The sequence below is a fragment of the Podarcis gaigeae genome, assembly GCF_964106915.1.
Source record: "Podarcis gaigeae genome assembly, chromosome: 10".
NCBI classification, from domain to species: domain Eukaryota; kingdom Metazoa; phylum Chordata; class Lepidosauria; order Squamata; family Lacertidae; genus Podarcis; species Podarcis gaigeae.
Genome location: NC_139686.1, coordinates 421,148 through 442,284, shown reverse-complemented (window position 1 = coordinate 442,284; position 21,137 = coordinate 421,148). Strand labels below are relative to the sequence as shown.

The 21,137-nt window shown below is 43.9% G+C and overlaps 2 protein-coding genes across 5 annotated transcripts in view; both read left to right on the top strand.

Moving 5' to 3' along the window:
- LOC310826044 (uncharacterized protein) overlaps positions 1–21,137 on the top strand; it is a 160,119-nt gene that overhangs the window by 70,429 nt on the left and 68,553 nt on the right. The gene's annotated exons all lie outside the window — the stretch shown is intronic.
- LOC310826018 (uncharacterized protein) overlaps positions 1–21,137 on the top strand; it is an 88,414-nt gene that overhangs the window by 59,040 nt on the left and 8,237 nt on the right. The window lies entirely within an intron of this gene.

Here is a 21,137-nt window from a genome sequence, read left to right as displayed (position 1 = left end):
CAGCCTAACCTCTCTGTGGCCTGGGATCTTCAAGATGTTTTTATTTGCAGACCATAGGTTCCTCTGTGGGACATAACAGGAGAGGAGGTCCCGTAGGTACGAGGGTCCTCGGCCCAATATGGCTACCTACCATTAAGTACGGTTATCTCCTTGCCTTGAATATCCTGCTTTTCAGGGCCAGATTAGGATAGTCCTCTGACAAGCACAGGATCAGGCAGCTCATCATCATTATAAAGAACCATGTGGGTGGAGTGTTTCCCATTTGCCAGCTGCGTTCCTTCTTCTGCTTCTCCTGATCTCTCCATGCAATGCGAGGCATGTAGACAGAGGTCCAACTCCAAGAACAGGAGCTTCCCTGAGCACCCATTCAGCTGACCCCAAGCACCAAGCCTTCTCACTACTTCTCTGACTGACCCAGACCACAGTCCCTGGAAGAGATGTAGACCTGGGTCTCCCAAAATAGTCCATATGGACCTCCTGAGGTCAGTGGGACTGTGAAGGTGACTCATGAAGATCTAGAGGTGGAAACAGGGCTGGATGGAGGATTATAATAATATAATCATAATAATTTATTATTTATACCCCACCCATCTGGCTGAGTTTCCCCAGCCACTCTGGGCAGCTCCCAATCAAATGTTTTAAATGCTACAGCGTTAAATATTAAAGACCTCCCTGAACAGGGCTGCCTTCAGATGTCTTTTAAAGATAAGATAGCTGCTTATTTCCTTCACATCTGATGGGAGGGCGTTCCACAGGGCAGGCGCCACTACCGAGAAGGCCCTCTGCCTGGTTCCCTGTAACCTCATTTCTCACAATGAGGGAACTGCCAGAAGGCCCTGTTGGTTGATGAGCAGCGTCCCGTGCACAGCGGAAGGATGAGGAGTACGTGCCACATACTCTATATTGCTTTATTTACACTTCAAAGCTGGTAGATTACAGAAAAACATCTTGCCTCTGCCGGAGCAGAGAAAAGCATCCTCTCTCCTCTAAAGCACGGAGAGAACAACACACTGAACTGCAAAGAACAGTGAAAAACAGGAAACCAGTGTACGTCACATCCAGTCTCCTTTCCCGTGAGAAAACCCAACAGCATTTGACTGTGGAATGTAAACATTGTCTTGTGACAAGCACTTCGCTGCTCAGTGAAGGAAGCAGAAACCAACATCCTCCCCCTTTCTGTGAACATCACTGGGCAGCGTGTTCGTACAATATCAGTACAAACCCAACTTCTGCACATAGGTACAGTGTTGATCCCTTGATACAATCTTGGACAATACATCAGCAGGAATTTCATTACCTGGCATATAGGACACCGTTACGAGTCCCTTCTGAATACGTTCCCTAGCATGTTGCAACTTCAATTGCAAGTGCTTCGTGCTTTGCTTGCAACCTTCAGAATTCAGCAAAGCCAAACATGCTTTGTTGTCCTGGTAAACCTGGATTGGACATTTGACAGGAATTTTCATGTCTTTGCACAATTGTAACAACCATTCACAATCCTTAAGTGAATAAGACAGTGCATTCAGTTCAGCTTCACAAGTACTTAAGCTAACTGTTGTTTGCTTCTTGCATGACCAATCAAATAGACCCTGATTGTACTTATAGCAAACTCCAGACATACTTTTCCTGTCTGTAGTGTCACTTCCAAAACTTGCATCTGCAAATATCTCAAGACCACCAGACTTCTGATTGTTAAATCTCAGTCTGTAATGCATAGTGCCTTTCAAATACCGCGCTATGCGTTTCAGAGCTTTCCAATCCTTAACAGTAGGATTGTTGACTTGTCTGCTTAGCAAATTACAGCTAACAGCAATGTCTGGTCTTGAACATCTGGCAATGAAGTTTAGCTTGCCTAGCACACTTCTGTACAGTGTAGTGTCAGAAAATGCTTCTCCAGTGTCATCTACCTGATAACCTGTTGTCATCGGTGTGTCTACAGGGTTAGCATCCATCAGGTTTAGTTTGCTTAACACATCAGCAATTTTACGTGACTGGTGTACTAGAATGTTACCATCTTGATCTCTCTCTATTTCCAGAGATAGGTAGTTGTTTACCTCACCAAGATCTTTCATGTCAAAGTGCTCTTTCAGTTGAGCTAGGGCGTTATTGTACATTGTGACATCCTTCCAAAAGAATAAAAGATCATCAACATAAAACAAACAATACAGTTTCTTTTGCCCCTCCTCTTTGACAAATACACAAGGATCAGCTTTCCCTTGTTTAAAACCTAGAGAAAACAATACTTCAGTGAGTTTTGTGTGCCAACACCGTGCACTTTGTTTGAGACCATAAAGGGACCTTTTCAGAGCACAAACAAATCCCTGTTTTACCTGTACGCCATCAGGTGGAAGCATATAAAGTGATTCATCTAGAGATCTGTACAGAAAAGCTGTATTCACATCATGGTGACTAATGTGTAGATTCTCTTCTGCAGCTAGCTTGAGCATAAGTCTAATGCTCTCATACCTCACGGTGGGTGAGTAGGTCTCGTGATAGTCTTCACCTGGTATTTGTGCAAAACCTCTGGCTACCAATCTGGCTTTGTGTCTGACTATCTTGCCATTTTGATCAGTCTTCTCTTTGAAGACCCATTTGCTTCCAAGCAGTTTCATTCCTGGAACTACTGGAACAAGGTCCCATGTTTTGTTCCTTTCCAAGGAATCAAGCTCAGCCTTCATGGCATTTAACCATGGCTCAGCTTCCTTTGAATCCAAATCCTGGATTTCTTGGAAACTTGAAGGTTCAAATACCTTCTTGGAGCTTTTAACAGCTGTTACTGCTATCTTAGCAAATTCATCAGCAAATCTCTTTGGAGGTCTGCCTTTTGTTGCTCTCTGTGACCTACGAATTAGCCTTAAGTCTTCAACACTTTCTTCTTCCTTCTTAGGAGAAAAGTGACCTATTGTGAACAATGGTTCTTCCAATTCTTGATCAGAGCTTTCAGAGGGTCTCATAGAGGCTTTCGCACTCTTGAAATCCTCTGAATCACCCGATTCAGTTTCAGACTCAGAATCAGAACCTTCATCAGTGGGTGTGGGTTGTTGCGGTTGCTTTTGACTATCCTCAGTCTCATCACTGTCATCAGGATAACATTGGAAAATTCCCACATTCTCCCCCCACTTGGCATTGTACTCAACACTTCTTGTGAGCTTAATTGCCTTAGAGTCAGTCATCATTATTCTGTAAGACCCTTTCTGATAACCTAGAAAGATACCATGCAATCCACGCTTGTCTAACTTGGAGCTTTGTGGTGAGTGAACCCACATGTCAGAACCAAAAATTTTCATGTGTTTGATGTATGGCTTCTTGCCAAACATCTTCTCATAGGGGGTACAACCAATCGCTGAAGATAACCTGCGATTATAACTGTAAACAAAACACGAGAGAGATTCGGCTCAATAACTCTCTGGAAGATTTGCATCATGCAGCAAGGTTTTTAACCCTTGAAGCAATGTCTGATTTGCTCGTTCCGCAAGTCCATTCTGCCATGGCGAGCGAGGACTAGACAAATCGTGTTGAATTCCTTTCTCAGTCAGAAAAGCTTCAAACTGCTGAGAAGTGAATTCTCCCCCGCGATCAGTGAAAAGAATTTTTATCTTCTTACCATGCACATTTTCCAACCAAGCACAGAATTCCTTGAACCTTGGAAAAGCCTCTGATTTCTGCTTGAGATTGTACACATAAATATACCTGGAAAATGCATCAATGAGAACCATGAAGTACCTGTTTCCACCCAAAGAGGGCGCTAGTGGTCCAACCAAATCAGCATGAACAACCTGGTATGGTTCTGTAGCTTGCCTACTAGACACCTTACCTTTCGCAGCCATTTTTACCTTGTTTGCTGCGCATGCCTTGCACTTCATGTGGTACCTGCAGGGTTTAATAGTCATACCTTCAACCAAGGCAGGCATTTTAGATACTGCCTCAAAATGCAAATGACCAAATTTTCGATGAAAATCGTGAATACATTCTGCATGCAAACTTTTGTTAGAACCTGCAATGCAACAAGTGTCATCCTGCACAACATCATCAAAATACAAAACATACAAACGATCAACATATTCAGCATGAAATACATAATCATTTTTCTTTGTGATGATGCACCTTTTGTTCTTAAAGGAAACGTCAATTTTCCGCTCATTCAGCTGTCCAACGCTGAGCAGATTATGCTTGGCATCTGGCACATAAAGCACATCCTGTATCGATAAGTCCAAACTGTGAAGAACAACAGTTCCGTAGCCTTTACTGGGGATTGTGTGGTCATCCGCCTGGTGAATCGCACCTTCCTGCGGTGTAAAAGACACGAACAGTCGCTTATCGTTGCACATGTGGTGGGTCGCCGCTGAATCAACAACGAAGAAAGATCTAGACGTCTTCTGGACCTCTGCAACCTTTGGAGTGAAGCGTGAGACCATTGCCTTGTGCTGAGTTGTCCTGGACACCGGACCTTTGCCTCGGCCTTTTCCACGCGATGAGCTTTCGCTGCGCTGCTCTGTCTTGGCCCTGGGATTTCTGCATTCCCTCTTCATATGGCCTAGACGTCCACACGAGTAGCATTTCACTGCCTTCAAACTTTGGCGCCATCTGGTGGTTCCACTGCACTATGGGATGACGTCTGTGAAGTCTCCCCCTTGCCCATGCAGCTAGCACCCCGGCGATCTGCTTCATTCAGAATCATGGCAGTATCACTGGCTACTGTGAGTTGAGCATTTGGCTGATTGGCATCAAATTCCCCACTTGCTTCATCCAGCCTTCTGCAGCTAGCCATCATGACTTTGGCATTAGCCTTCTGCGTCATCTCTGCTGCTTTAAATCAGGCTGCTTTATACTAGCTGTGTCTGTGTACAGCTGCTTCATTCCAAAAGCAAGTCCAAAACAGCCTCTGCCTGTGAGCCTGTGCCACTCTGCTTAATTGCAGCTGCTTCAAACCTCATTCCAAAGGCAAGTTCAAAAGTGCTTTCTCTCTGCTGCCTTAAATCCATGCTGCGTCACTGCTGCAGCTGCTTTATTCCAAAAGCACTTTTAAAAGTTACTTTCGATTTCCCCAGCATAGGAGCTTGTTCCTTTGAGCCCGGCAAAACGGCCTTAAAAGTTCAAAGTCCAGCCATAAAGCCATTAATTAGAAGCTGGCAGGCTGCCCGGAGCAGTAGCTTGGCGCTGGATCTCAGTGTCTTTATGATGCAGAGGATGGAGAATGACCAAAGGAACGATGAACCAGAGAAAGAGAGGGCCTTTTCATGGACAGAGAGCAGCTGCCTTTCCTGTGAGGAAACAATTGATTTGAAAAGGCTGCATTCCAAGATCCTGCTGCGCTATTAACGATGAGTGAGGATTATGAACGGTTGCTGCTGCATTACTATCATTTGATGACATTGCTTTTTCATTTGCTGTGCGTAAGAGGGGGTGGGGTGGGTGTTTAGTTGGGTGCGGGAATTTGTTTAATTTAATTTAATTATGGTGTGTTTGTAACATTCTCTTTTTTATTGTTTTGTTAGTTTGTTTTTTGTATAGGTTTTAATTTGATTTTAAGGGGAGGGGTCAGGGCTGCCTAGGAGTGGGTCCCATCAAACAAAATGGCTGGGGCAAGTTCCACGGTGTGTGTGTGTGTGTGTGTGTGTGTGTACTGGGGCAACCAATCTCAGTGATCACGGGTAGGAGAAGGAGATACGCTAAGACCAGACCACGTCATTACCGAGGAAGCAGGCTTAGTCATTGTTTGAGGACTATCCCTGCCTCCAGGTCTGGTCTTGACCAGACGGGATACTGGAATCAGCAAAGGGATACCCACACAACCTGAAGGTGCTGCTGTGCAACGCCAGGTCAACGATCCATAAAACCACTGTGATCCGTGACTTGATCATGGATGGAGGACTTGACCTGGCATGTGTAACAGAGACTTGGTTGGATGAAGCAGATGGGCCTGTCCACCAGGTTTCTCTTACACACAGCAACCCAGGCCTTGTGGGCGGGGAGGGGGGTTTGCAGTGATTTTTAGGAAGTCATTAGTTTGCACCAGGCGTCCTATTGGGAAGACCCAGTTTTCTGAGTGCATGTTCTGGAAGTTGGGCAATAGGGGCAGTACAGGATTCCTTTTGGTGTACCGACCTCCCCGCTGCACCAAGGATTCCCTGCCCGAGCTGCTTCAGGTCGTGGCGGATGTTCTCCTGGAGACACCTAGTTTGGTTGTCCTAGGGGATTTTAACATCCATGCCGACACGACCTTACAAGGGGCCGCTTGGGACTTCATGGAAAGCATGGCCTCCATGGGGCTGTCCCTGAATAAGTCTGGCCCAACCCATAGACATGCCTTGGACCTGGTGTTTACCTCTATGGATGTTCATGATCTGACACTAGGTAAAAGCAAAACAAAAGAAGTGCCATGGTCAGATCACTTCCTGGTGCAACTGGACTTCTCCGCGACCAATCCCCTCTGCAGGGAGGTGGGACCGATTTGGATGGTCCACTCCCACCACATAATGGATCCAAATGGTTTCCAGAGAGTGGTAAGGTAAAGGTAAAGGTACCCCTGCCCGTACGGGCCAGTCTTGACAGACTCTGGGGTTGTGCGCCCATCTCACTCAAGAGGCCGGGGGCCAGCGCTGTCCGGAGACACTTCCGGGTCACGTGGCCAGCATGACAAAGCTGCATTTGGCGAGCCAGAGCCGCACACGGAAACGCCGTTTACCTTCCCGCTGGTAAGCGGTCCCTATTTATCTACTTGCACCCGGAGGTGCTTTCGAACTGCTAGGTTGGCAGGCGCTGGGACCGAGCAGCGGGAGCGCACCCCGTCACAGGGATTCAATCAATTAATTTCCTTTATTCGACCGATAGTCAAAAATAAAACACAGAAATAAAACACAATACAGAATTATGAACTAAAACATCATAGGGGTACATGAATAAGGTAGGGCCACAGCACTAAACCTCTCACAGATAACCCACATCAAGGCATTCAGTTGTACGTTTCCGACGCTTGAGTGCCAGGAAAAGGAATTTAGCCACTGACAAAGTTGTTTTCCTAGAAGACTTATTTAGCAGATATGCTGTCTGCTTTCCTCTTTGTCGGGGACTAAGCTGGGGTAAGTATGGGGTTATAAGATACTGTCTTAAATCGTTGTAGAAGGGACAGCTCAGTAAAATGTGCTCTGTGGATTCTACCTCACCCAACGCACAATGGCATAATCTCTGGTCATATGGGACTCCTCCATATCTTCCCTTCAGAACCGCCGAGTCAAGAACATTCAGCCTAGCCGCGGTAAATAGTCTGCGGTATTCCACGTAGTGGATATCCGCCAGGTAGCGAGCTGGAGCAGCCCGATACATCTGCTCCCCCAGAAACAGCCCTGGTTTCACACGGGCTATGTCCTCCTGTCTCGCAATATCCCTTAATCTTTGGGCGATCACCGCCTTTGCGTGGCTATACGTCATGGACTCTATATAAAGGGAGGACAACCCACACTTCTGCACTTCCTCCACTATCTCCCCTTCCCATGGAGATTTAAAGTTATCCCTCAGAATCAAGGGGGCCAAACCCACCGGTCTGAAGCAAAGCTTAAGCCATAGCCATAACTTCGCTTTCAGGGCCACATACCTAAAGGCTTGGCAACCGGTTTCCAATCTCATGATCGCACCTGCCACGGAGGGGGGGATCCTGAGTATGGCCCTGAGGAATTGGGTTTGGATAGATTCCAATTTTTCAAAGTCCCTACGTGAGCCCAAGGCAATGCCCACCAGTAGAAGAGGGAGGACTTTCATTTTAAAGAGTCGCAAGGCAACTTTGACAGTTTGTGCCTGTTTCTTAGAGTACAGGGTTCTAATCACCAAGGCTGCTTTCGATGCGTTCGAGGCTATGTATTCTCTGTGCGCCAAGAAGGACCTATTTGATCTAACAACCTGACCCAGGTATTTGAAGCAGCTGACCTGCTCTAAAGGAATACCATTAATTGACCATAAATTAGGTTTCGGTTGAGCGGCAAAGACCATTATTTTGGTCTTGGCATAATTTAGTTGGAGCTCATGTTGGGTCACATATTCATGAAGAGCTCGAAGCATCCTCCTTAATCCGATGGGGGACGTAGCTAATAGGGCGGCATCGTCCGCATACAGTAGGACATTCAAGGCTCGTCCTGCCAGTTTTGGTGGATGGAAATCAGCATTTGCCATATGCACCACTAGCGAATTAATATAGAAATTAAACAGGGCAGGGGCAAGCAAACAGCCCTGTCTTACCCCCCTAGTGGTGGCAACCGGATTGGAGACTAGCCCCTTGCTATCTAGCCTAATTCTCAGGAGGGTATTTGTATGCAAATTAATAATCAGCAGGAGAAGGCGGCGGTCGATAGATGTCGCTGCCAATTTTGCCCATAGCTGGTTCCTGGGAATTAGATCAAAAGCCTGCTTAAAGTCTATAAAGGCGACGTGGAGGGCTTTTAAGCCATTGTCAGCATACTTGGTGGCCAAGTGATTTAGGATCAGCCGCAGGGATTCGAACCGCCGACCTTTCGATCGGCAAGTCCTAGGCGCTGAGGCTTTAACCCACAGTGCCACCTGCGTCCCAGAGAGTGGTAGGGGATGCTTTATCCCATGTTGATGGCCTTTCAGCTGATTCCCTGGTGGCCCGCTGGAATGTGGAGTTAACCAGGGCTATTGACTTTTTTCCCCCTTAAAGAATATTTATTAGCATTTCAAAAATAATACAGAAACAAAAAATAACAAAAGTACTGTCAGAGCTGCCTCTAGGTCCCAGCTCACAGAGGACCAACGCCAGGTTGATGTAATGTACAAAAGTCTTTATTGAAGTTTAGTTTCCATTTCAAAGCCAGAGCGTGCAGCCCTACGTCTTAGACCTTAGATCGGCGAAGTCCCGTCTGAATCACCTCCCCTTCCGCACCAGTTTAAGATCCTAGCCCTGCTCAACCTTCTGCGCTGTTCTCTCCTCCTCTGGGTCCTCCTGCCCACCGGGGCATTGCCCTTTCTGGACTCCTCCGACGCTGAGTCGCTTAGCTCCTCCCCCTGCCTCTGGCGGGCTTTAGGACCCGGTTCCCAATCCTCATTCTCTGCTGTCCCGCGCTCCTGTACATTTGAACTTGTTTCTCGCGCCAACCCAGTAACCTTTCTCCTAACCGTTACACTGCTTCTATCACTGCTTCCCTCTTCCATGACACTGGCCAGATCTGACCTCCCCTCCGTTGTCCGACTCTCCGATGGAGGCGTGGTCAGCTCTGCCTTGTCTCCTCTCCCTGGTGGGGAAAGCACTGGCCCCGATACCTGGGACTCTTCCCCCCCACTCTGCTCTGGTGGGGAAGCTGGTCCTGATTTCCAACTACTGCTCTGGGAGTCCCTGCTGCCCCCTTGCTCCTGGGGTGTTCCCCTTGGGAACCCCCTGCCCCTGGCCACTGGCGCCCCCTTTTGTGAATCTTCCGATTCGCTGGAGAGGCTCATGGAATCCCTCGGACCACTGTCCCCTCCTACGCTCCCTTCGGATTCCTCCCCCTCGCTCTCCATCTCCCCTCTTCCCTGTGCCTCTGCTCCTGAGCCCCTGACAATATCCTCCTGCAGCTGCTGCAGCATAGCATCCACTTTAACAAGGGCAGCAAGAAAAACTTCCTTCCTGCTCATTTTTAGTCAAGGTCAGATATCTGGTCTCACGCTGATTTCCACAGCTGTTATGTCTCTTTGTGAACTGCAACAAAGAAACTAACAAACTCCCTTTAGAGGGCAAAACTTCTGTTAACCTCCATCTTTAAAATGTATCAAACAAAGGAGAATTTACTTTCAATTTTCCAATACTTTGTTTCCTTGCAACAGGCACAAGCAGAAAGCGACATTAAAGTCTATTTGTTTCTCTTTTGTTTCTATCTGTCCAAGTTCGTTTCCTTCAAAGAATCCGTCCTGACGTCCCGTCCCCAGGTTGGGGGCAATGGAAATTTATTCCTTTACTTTCTATCTGCAGGATTAGATAGTCAAAATTCTTTTACCCCCTTTCCTCCTGCCGTCAAGGGGGTTTTAATGGTCATAAGTGCCGGAAATTTCAATGTTTGAATCAAATTCAAGGCTAATTGGTTTATACGATCTTTGCTTCAGTCTGTTTACAAAAAACAGGAGGCAGAATTCCTTTTTAGACCTTCCCGCTTCGTACCTAATTCAAAAAAATTTTTTCCTTAATCCAATCCTCCGTTTTTACTCACGGGTACTTGTTTAGAGTCCAAATATCATCAGGAAAAAGCCGGCACTCTCCGTCGATGGCTATGCGGCTTCCCTCCATGAAAGTAGCAGTCGGTTCGTTTGCACCACGCTGCTCACCCCACTTCACTCCGGAGCCCCAAAAAAGGGTTTCCCGGCGAGTAGGGGAGGCGCTCTCGGTGCTCCGCTGAACCCCACGTCCCCAGGATCCTCCACCTGGGGTTTCTAGCAGGTCCCCACCTTCGCCGCGGTGGGAAGACCCAATTTTCACAGAGCCCGTTCCTCCAGCCGGAGGAACTCCGCCATTCGACGATGGCGCCAACCCGGAAGTGTAGATAGTCCTTAAATTTATTCCAATCTTCTTCTGCCGACTCTTTTCCCTGGTCTCGGATTCTGCCAGTCATTTCTGCTAGTCCCATATAGTCTATCATCTTCATCTGCCATTCTTCCAGAGTGGGTAAATCTTGTGTCTTCCAGTACTTCGCAATGAGTATTCTTGCTGCTGTTGTTGCATACATAAAAAATGTTCTGTCCTTCTTTGGCTCCAATTGGCCGACCATGCCCAGGAGAAAGGTCTCTGGTTTCTTCAGAAAGGTATATTTAAATACCTTTTTCAATTCATTATAGATCATTTCCCAGAAAGCCTTAATCCTTGGGCACGTCCACCAAAGGTGAAAGAATGTTCCTTCAGTTTCTTTACATTTCCAACATTTATTATCGGGCAAATGATAAATTTTTGCAAGCTTGACTGGGGTCATGTACCACCTATATATCATTTTCATAATATTCTCTCTTAGGGCATTACATGCCGTAAACGTCATACCTGTGGTCCATAACTGTTCCCAGTCAGCAAACATAATATTATGTCCAACATCTTGTGCCCATTTAATCATAGCAGATTTCACCGTTTCATCCTGAGTGTTCCATTTCAACAGCAAGTTATACATCTTTGACAGAATCTTAGTTTTGGGTTCTAACAGTTCTGTTTCTAATTTTGATTTTTCCACCTGGAAGCCAATTTTCTTATCCAAATTATATGCCTCCATTATCTGATAATAATGAAGCCAGTCTCGCACTTTGTCTTTTAATTTCTCAAAGCTCCGCAATTTCAATTTGTCTCCTTCTTGTTCCAATATTTCCCAATATTTCGGCCATTTGGCCTCCATATTGAGTCTTTTCAAAGCCTTTGCTTCCATTGGTGACAACCACCTTGGGGTTTTGTTTTCCAATAAGTCTTTATATCTTATCCAAACATTAAACAATGCTTTCCTGACAATATGATTTTTGAATGCTTTATGTGCTTTAACCTTGTCATACCACAAATATGTGTGCCACCCAAAAACATTGTTAAAACCTTCTAAATCCAAAATGTCTGTATTCTCAAGGAGCAGCCAATCTTTCAACCAGCAAAATGTTGCTGATTCATAGTAAAGTTTAAAGTCTGGCAGGGCAAATCCCCCCCTTTCCTTTACATCAGTTAATATCTTATATTTTATTCTGGGTTTCTTGCCCTGCCAGACAAATCTAGAGATATCTTTCTGCCACTTCTTGAAACAGTACATCTTGTCCACAATTTGCAATGTTTGAAACAAAAACAACATTCTAGGCAGTACATTCATTTTTATAGCTGCAATTTGACCCAACAAGGAAAGCTTCAAGTTTGACCAAATTTCTAAATCTTTTTTCACTTCCATCCAACATTTTTCATAATTATCTTTAAATAAGTTCACATTTTTTGCTGTCATATTAATCCCCAAATATTTCACTTTCTTAACCACAGTCAAACCTGTCTCATTCTGAAACCTTCCTTTTTCAGTTACAGATAGGTAGCCGTGTTGGTCTGCCATAGTCAAAACAAAAAAAAATTCCTTCCAGTAGCACCTTAAAGACCAACTAAGTCAGTTCTTGGTATGAGCTTTCGTGTGCATGCACACCTCTTCAGATACACTGAAACAGAAGTTTCCAGACCCTTCTATATAGTGAGAAGGTGGGGAGGGGTATTACTCAGAAGGGTGGTGGGAATGGGTGGTTGGCAGATAGCTGTGATGAGCCTGTTGACGACTCTTAACGACTGCAATAGGTCTTACAGGGAGAAGCAAGGGGTGAAAAGGTGAAAAATGGCTTTGTCATGTATAATGAGATAAGAATCCAAGGTCTTTGTTCAGGCCAGGTTTCTCCATGGTTTTAAGTTTGGTGATAAGTTGTAATTCAGCAGCTTCTCTTTCCAATCTATTTCTGAAATTCCTTTGTAGTAAAACAGCTACTTTGAGATCTTGTATAGAATGTCCTGGGAGATTGAAGTGTTCTCCTACTGGTTTCTCTGTCTTGTGATTCCTGATGTCCGATTTATGTCCGTTTATTCTTTGGCGTAAGGTCTGGCCTGTTTGTCCAATATAGAGAGCTGAAGGACACTGTTGGCATTTGATGGCATACACAATGTTAGACGATGAGCAATTAAATAGTCCCGAGATGGTATGTGTGATGTTGTTGGGGCCAGTAATGGTGTTGTCTGGGTGTATGTGGCAGCAAAGTTGGCATCTGGGTTTATTGCAGGCTCTGGTGCCAGTGTCCGTGTTAGGTCTGGTTGTAGTATTATTGTGGGTTAGGAGTTGTTTAAGACTGGGTGGCTGTCTGTAGGCAATGAAAGGTCTTCCTCCCAGAGCTTGAGAAAGAGAACTGTCATTGTCCAGGAGAGGTTGTAGATCTCTGATGATACGTTGTACTGTTTTAACTTGGGAGCTGTATGTGATGACTAGAGGTGTTCTGTTATTTTCTTTTTTGGGTCTGTCTTGCAGCAAGTTCTCTCTGGGTATCAGTCTGGCTCTGTTGATCTGTTGTCTAACTTCATCTGTACTTCAACTCTAACTTCAACTTCATCTAACCTCAACTCTAAACAGAAGCTAATAAAGGAGGAACTCCTTGTATTGGACAACTCTATCAGGAACCACCAAGCTTGGCAAGAGTTCCAAAAGGAAAAACAAAACATTTACCACTCTCAACTGGAGCTACTGAAAAAACAGAAAAACAAGAAACTCTCTAACCTTTCCAACCTACAGGCTACAAATCAAAACAAGATCAACAATATTGTCAATCTCTCACAGCAAGCACTCAGCCCAGCTGAGGAATCAGTCCTTTCACGTGGACTGTCATTCTGCCCTGCCAAATCCCCACACATGATCCAGTTCTGCGGGGACTTGGAAGCATTTTTCCGCCGTTTACGCCTGAAGGAGTATTTTCAACACACACAACAACAAGACAAAGCAGAACAAGCAACAACTTCACAACACAACACCTCTCAACCCACTGGAGAACAACCACCACCCTCCCAACAGAACTCTTGGAACTTTGAAGTGCCAGGCATAGCTCTAATGGCTTTAGCCCAAGCGTAGCAGAGTTTTCCTGCACAGCGAAGAAGCTAGTTGAGGTGGAAATGACTAGTCAGCTAGACTCAGAATAACTATTTACAGGATTTATTAAAAGGAAAAATAAAACCAGCAGAGTTTCTGCATACAAAACAAAGCAAAAATAAATCCTTTCTTTCTCTCTCTCTCTTAACCATACACAGCACTTCTTCTCCTAACACACCGACACAACACAAACTGTGCTAGCATTCCTAGATAACAGAGTTGAGTGCTGGTTGTTAACCAATCAGAGTAAGTAGCTTCTAGGTCAAGCAGACCTTGGCTTTCTTCCAAGAGTAAATTGACACTGCCTTGAGTTAATTGTGTGAAGCCAGAATCTGTAAGTTTTCGTGAGAATCAATTAACAGAAACTGAACAGAACACTGACCACCAACTACCACCGAAAAAGTGTTACACAAAAAGGGACTCCACATGGACCCCTCCTGATGGACGCAATACCACACTGGACTTGTACATTGACTGCTTCCGCCACAGAATCCAAACAGATGTGACCAGAAAACACCATCGCCTACAACAAAATCTAAACCATGCTGAAAGGAGAGCCATAGATAATCTCAGAAACAACCCAGACATTACAATTAAAGAAGCGGACAAAGGTGGAGCTGTCGTCATCATGAACAAAACTGACTACATTCAGGAGGCTCACAGACAACTTTCCAATACCGCCTTTTACATAAAATTGGACTCAGACCCCACACAAGAATACAAAAAAGAACTGAACAAGATTGTTAAGGAGCTACCCCCACACATCCAAGAACAGATCCTCACTAACACACCAACAGAACCTCGACCAGGAACTTTCTATCTTCTACCTAAAATACACAAACCAGGAAATCCAGGACGCCCCATCATTTCAGGTATTGGCACTATTACAGTGGGTGTCTCCGGTTATATGGACTCTGTTCTGAAACCATATGCCATCAGTGCTCCCAGCTATGTACGTGACACCACAGATTTTCTGAGGAAAATACAATCTTTAAATAATCTTCCCAACAATACTATACTAGCTACTATGGATGTGGAATCTCTGTATACCAACATCCCACACAACGATGGTTTACAAGCTATAAGGAACACCATTTCAGATAAAACCACAGCGGACTTTGCCACCAAACTCTGCCAATTTGTCCTTACCCACAACAACTTCAAATTCGGTGATGACCTGTTCCTTCAGATCAGCGGCACAGCAATGGGCACCCGCATGGCCCCACAGTATGCCAACATCTTCATGGCAGATTTAGAACAACGTTTCCTAAACTCCTACCCACTCAAACCTCTCTTGTACCTGCGATACATTGACGATATTTTTATCATCTGGACACATGGTCAGCAGACCCTGAACACCTTCCACCAGAAATTCAATGATTTTCACCCCACAATCAACCTAACTATGAATCAATCTATGCAAGAAATACATTTTTTGGACACTACTATAAAAATACAGGATGGACACATAGACACCACCTTATACCGTAAACCAACTGACCGACAAACATATCTACATGCCTCTAGCTACCATCCCAAACATACCAAACAGTCCATTGTATATAGCCAGGCACTACGTTACAGCCGCATCTGTTCCAATTCTACAGACAGAGACTCACACCTAAGAGATCTACAGCAAACCTTTTTAGAACTAAAATACCCAACAGATGAAGTTAGACAACAGATCAACAGAGCCAGACTGATACCCAGAGAGAACTTGCTGCAAGACAGACCCAAAAAAGAAAATAACAGAACACCTCTAGTCATCACATACAGCTCCCAAGTTAAAACAGTACAACGTATCATCAGAGATCTACAACCTCTCCTGGACAATGACAGTTCTCTTTCTCAAGCTCTGGGAGGAAGACCTTTCATTGCCTACAGACAGCCACCCAGTCTTAAACAACTCCTAACCCACAATAATACTACAACCAGACCTAACACGGACACTGGCACCAGAGCCTGCAATAAACCCAGATGCCAACTTTGCTGCCACATACACCCAGACAACACCATTACTGGCCCCAACAACATCACACATACCATCTCGGGACTATTTAATTGCTCATCGTCTAACATTGTGTATGCCATCAAATGCCAACAGTGTCCTTCAGCTCTCTATATTGGACAAACAGGCCAGACCTTACGCCAAAGAATAAACGGACATAAATCGGACATCAGGAATCACAAGACAGAGAAACCAGTAGGAGAACACTTCAATCTCCCAGGACATTCTATACAAGATCTCAAAGTAGCTGTTTTACTACAAAGGAATTTCAGAAATAGACTGGAAAGAGAAGCTGCTGAATTACAACTTATCACCAAACTTAAAACCATGGAGAAACCTGGCCTGAACAAAGACCTTGGATTCTTATCTCATTATACATGACAAAGCCATTTTTCACCTTTTCACCCCTTGCTTCTCCCTGTAAGACCTATTGCAGTCGTTAAGAGTCGTCAACAGGCTCATCACAGCTATCTGCCAACCACCCATTCCCACCACCCTTCTGAGTAATACCCCTCCCCACCTTCTCACTATATAGAAGGGTCTGGAAACTTCTGTTTCAGTGTATCTGAAGAAGTGTGCATGCACACGAAAGCTCATACCAAGAACTGACTTAGTTGGTCTTTAAGGTGCTACTGGAAGGAATTTTTTTTTGTTCTTCCTTTTTCAATTGGTGTTAAATTTTTCTCTAAGACCTTAGTTTTTGACTTGTTCAATTTAAATCCTGCCACTTGACCAAATTCTTGAATTAAGTCTAAAACCCTTTTAGTACTAGATTCTGGCTCCTGTAACGTCAATACTAAGTCATCTGCAAATGCTCTCAGTTTGTACTGTTTGGCTCCGACCTGTATACCTTTAACCAACCGGTCCCTTCTAATCATATTCAGCAGAACCTCCAGGACCGATATGAAAAGCAGTGGGGAGATTGGGCACCCCTGTCGTGTCCCTTTTTCTATCTTAAATTCTTCCATAACCACATTATTTACAATTAATTTAGCTTTCTGTTCAGAAAATATTGCACCTATACCATTTTCAAAACCTTGTCCTACCCCCATCCCCTGTAGATTCTTTTTCATAAAACTCCAAGAGATGTTGTCAAAAGCTTTCTCTGCATCCACGAATATCAAAACTGCTTTAGTATTTATATTCACTTCTAATTTTTCCAAGATATCAATTATATTCCTCAAATTGTCAGACAAATGTCTTCCCTGGAGAAAGCCCGCTTGGTCTTTATGAATCTCTTCCATCAATACTTTTTTCAATCTTTTGGCCAAAATGTCAACAAACATTTTGTAATCCACATTTAATAACGATATGGGGCGGTAGTTCTTAAGCTGAGTCTTTTCAGTCTCTGTTTTCGGTATAAGTGTGATATATGCCTCTTTCCACGACTCTGGCGCCCTTTTCCCTTCCAAAATTTCATTGCAGACTTCCTTCAAAGGCTGTAATAAGCACTCCTTCAAAGATTTGTAGTACCTGGAAGTCAGCCCATCCGGTCCTGGAGACTTGCCCAATTGCATATTTTGAATGGCACCTTCTACTTCCTGTTCTGATATTTTATAGTTCAACATCAATTTACTTTCTTGAGAGATTTTTTGTAATCCATTTGTCTTTAAAAATCGTTCTATGTCCATTTCTTTCTGTGGCCCTTGTGAGTATAATTGTTTAAAATACTTCTGGAAGCAATTTCTAATCTCAGTTGGGTTATGTATGTTTTTTTCCTTCCACTTCTAAGTTTGTAATAGTGTTTAGTTTTTGTCTTTTTCTCATTTGCCAAGCCAACAGTTTCCCACATTTATTCGCTGATTCAAATGTCTTTTGTCTCATTTGTTTAATTTTCCATTCTATTTCTTGATTCATCAATTCCATATATTGTGTTTGATATAATTTTATTTCTCTCAAGATCTCCTGGGACTTTGGTTTTACTCTCAATTTCTTCTCCCCTTCTTTTATTTTCTCCAAAATGTTATCTTTCCTCTCATTTTGACTTCTCTTCTTTATTGCATTCTGTTGTATCAGAAACCCTCTCATGACGGCTTTACTTGCGTCCCAGATTACTCTTTTTTCGACCTCAGTATTCATATTTATTTCAAAATAGTCTCTCAAGGTTTTTTGGGCCTTTTTGTAAACTTATTCATCTCTAAATAAGCTGTCATTCATCCTCCATCTGAAGGAGCCAGTTGCTATTTGTTTCATCTCCATCCTTACAGCATTATGGTCGGAGCAAGTTTTGGGGCAGATTTCCACTTTTTTTATCTTTGGTGCCATTCCTCTAGTTACCCATATTTGGTCAATTCTAGTCCATGTCATCTTGGCTTCAGAAAAGAAGGTTCCCTCTCTTCCCAGAGGGTTCCTTATTCTCCAAATTTCCACCAAATCCATATTGTCAGTCATTTCAAAAAAAGTTTTTGGTAGTCTACCATTCTTTGGTGACTACCTGTCTTTGTGCCTTGTCCATATTTGTAGATACTACTCCATTCATGTCCCCCATCAAAATCAAATTGTAGTCTAGATGGTCCAGTAGGGTCTCATGCAACTTCTTAAAAAAATCAGATTTCCCCTCGTTCAGTGCGTAAATTCCTACTATCAAAAATTTCTCTCCTTGCAATTGAATTTCCATTGCCAAATATCTTCCTTGCTCATCTTTGAAGATTAATTTCGGTAAAAGTCTCTCCTTTGCATATATCACCACTCCTCTTTTTTTACCTTTGTCAGATGAAATAAACTCTTGTCCCAATCTCTTGTTAATAAGTAATTTCCTATGTAGCCTCATTACATGTGTTTCTTGTAGGCAAATCAAGTCCAATTGTTCCTTTTTTAATATATGGAACACACTTTTTCTCTTCCGAGGGGAATTAAGACCATGGTGGGGTTACTTCGCTTTACCTCCAACTGCTCCGAGTAGCTGTTCTTGTTCTGTCAGTGGTGTCTCTTTCCCTGGACCAAGGAGTCCAAATGATAAGTTTGCTATGTCTAGTATTCCTTTTTCCAGTGTTCTTGGGTCTTCTCCAGATTCCGCTTCTTTCTGTAGGTCTTCTTCGTGATCTTTCAAAAACTTGTCTTTATCATTCACTGTTCTTACTCTTATTTTCCTTTCTTTATATTTGAAAGATAGGCCTTGGGGAAATTCCCACCTGAAGGGTATTCTATTTCTCCTCAGTAGGGCAACTAGATCTCTGTAGTTGGTCCTTATGTCCAAAATATGTTTTGGAATGTCCTTGAAGATCTCCACAAATGAATCTTCAATTTCCAAGGTTCTTTGGTAGTGCAAATTTAAAATTTTGTCTCTTTCTTCTTTTGTTTGAAAAGTAATCAAACAGTCTCTTGCCTTGTTCTTTCTCTGTCGTTTTCCAATTCTAAATGCACTCACTATCTTAAATTCTTCCTTCTCCAAGTCCTGTTGCCAAAAGTCTGTAAATTCCTTTGTAAGAAAGTCCGCCAAGTTATCCTTCTCACTTTCAGGTACCGCTCTAATTCTCAAATTCCTCTCCTTCCCTTGTAGTTCGATCATAGACAGTGTCAGGTCGTGGTCCTCCAGTTTCTTATATGCTGGTAGTATCTTCTCCTGGGTGGCAGTTGCAATTTATTTTGCTTCCTCAGCTACTTTTTGGGTCGTGGCCGATTCCTCAATTAATTTTTTGATAGACTGTGTATTAGAATTCACCTTCTTTCCCAAGTCATTAATACTTGTAGTGTTCAAATCAATTTTTGCTGAAGCCTCAGCCACCTGTTTATGCCTGAGACAATACATCTTCAGACGACATAACTTTTGATTTAGTTTGCGAAGCAGCAGCTCCTGATGTGCCTGATGCTCCAGATGTTGAGGCCCTTCGCTGATATGTAGCATCAGCCCGGTATTGTTTGCCAGACCTAGTAATTTTTTCCTGTGCCAGCTCTAACTTTCCTTTCTCATTTGCCATAACACTCTCATGAGAGTCCAAGGTCAATCCCACGCCTGAAAGATTTGTTTTGGAGAGGAATTTTCCAGTGGCTTAGTTATTGTTGCAACAATGTCAATGTTCCTCTAGGGGGACAGCTTCAGTTCGCAACTCTTTAGAAACAAATGTGAACCTTATAAGTCCCTCCAATCACTTAAAAGCCACAGTTTTCTTTTTTTTAAATATTTCAAATATTACACATAAACATAACAACAATACAAACAAACACAAACAAAAACAAGTATAATTTCCATCCTTATTTTCTTATAACTTACTTCCCCGACCTCCTCATACCTCCCCTTTCTGTATCCCAATTTCTAATTATCAAATCAGCAAATCCTCTCCCTTATTTTTCATTTACTTTTTAACCTTTCTTTTCTTTTTACTTAATCATTACCGCTGAAAACCATCTAAGCTTCTAAACCCACATCATTCTAGCATTCATTAATTTTACAGTGTTTACTAAGATAGTCCTTGAATTTCTTCCAATCTTCTTCCACCGTCTCTTTCCCCTGGCAATTAGTAATGGGGAAATTGGGCACCCCTGACGTTTCCCTTTTTCTATCTTAAATTCTTCCGTAACCACGTTCCCAGGTTTTTGAGGCAGCGGATATAACTTTATTTCCCCCTTTTCATGCAGGTAAAAAAGTTCAAATCTTTCCCCCTCTGCTCCTGCAAACTGGAGGGGAAACCACTTTTTGGTGTTGGATTTTAAATCTTTGCAAAACGTCTTTCAAGGTTTCCGCTTTACAGTCTCTTTGCTTTGATCAATCTACAAGCAGGGAAGGCAGACTTCCTGTTTATACCTTCCCTTTTCGGTGCCAAATTTATTCAATTTATTCCTCCAATTAATTCAGTAAACCTACTCACGGGTAGCTGCTTTAAAGTCCAATTGCTCAGGAAAAAGTCAGTGCTCTCCGACAACAGCTGCGTGGCTTCACTCCACAGAAGAAGCAGTCGACTCTCAGCACCGCGCCGCTCACTCTGTCCCGTTCCAAAGCCTTTAAAAAGGCTCTTTCGCAGTTCGGGGGGTGCGAATTGTGCCTGCTGAGTCCCCACGCTCACAGACTTCACCCACCTGTGATTCTCAAGGGTCCCCGCTTTGCCGCAGCGGCAGGACCTGATCCCGTGGAGCTGAACCCTCCGGAGCTCAGAGGGAATCCGCCATTAGTCGTTGGCACTAACCCGGAAGTCTGTTTGGCTCCGAAGCGCCCTCTCCGACTGCATGGAGCCCAGACAGCCCCGTGGTTTTCCACGGATCTGAGGGCAATGGAACAAACGTTGAGACAGCTAGAGCACCGGTGGCGGATGACCCATTCTGTAGCTGACTGAACACGGGTTAGAGCTGAATGTTGAGCCTACCAAGTGGCGGTAGCAACGGCGAAGACTACTTTCTTCACCGCCTCTATTGCATCTGCAAACAGCAGCAGGAGACTTTTTCAGGTGGTTCACAATTTAGCGGAACCACCTGTAACATCGGGGCCCAGTACGGGCCACATGATCTCCTGGAATGATTTTGCAAAGTTTTTTTGCAGATAAAGTCGCTCAGCTTCGAGAAGAGGTAGACTCCACCGTGGCATCAGGGCCGGGGCGGGAGAGTGCTAG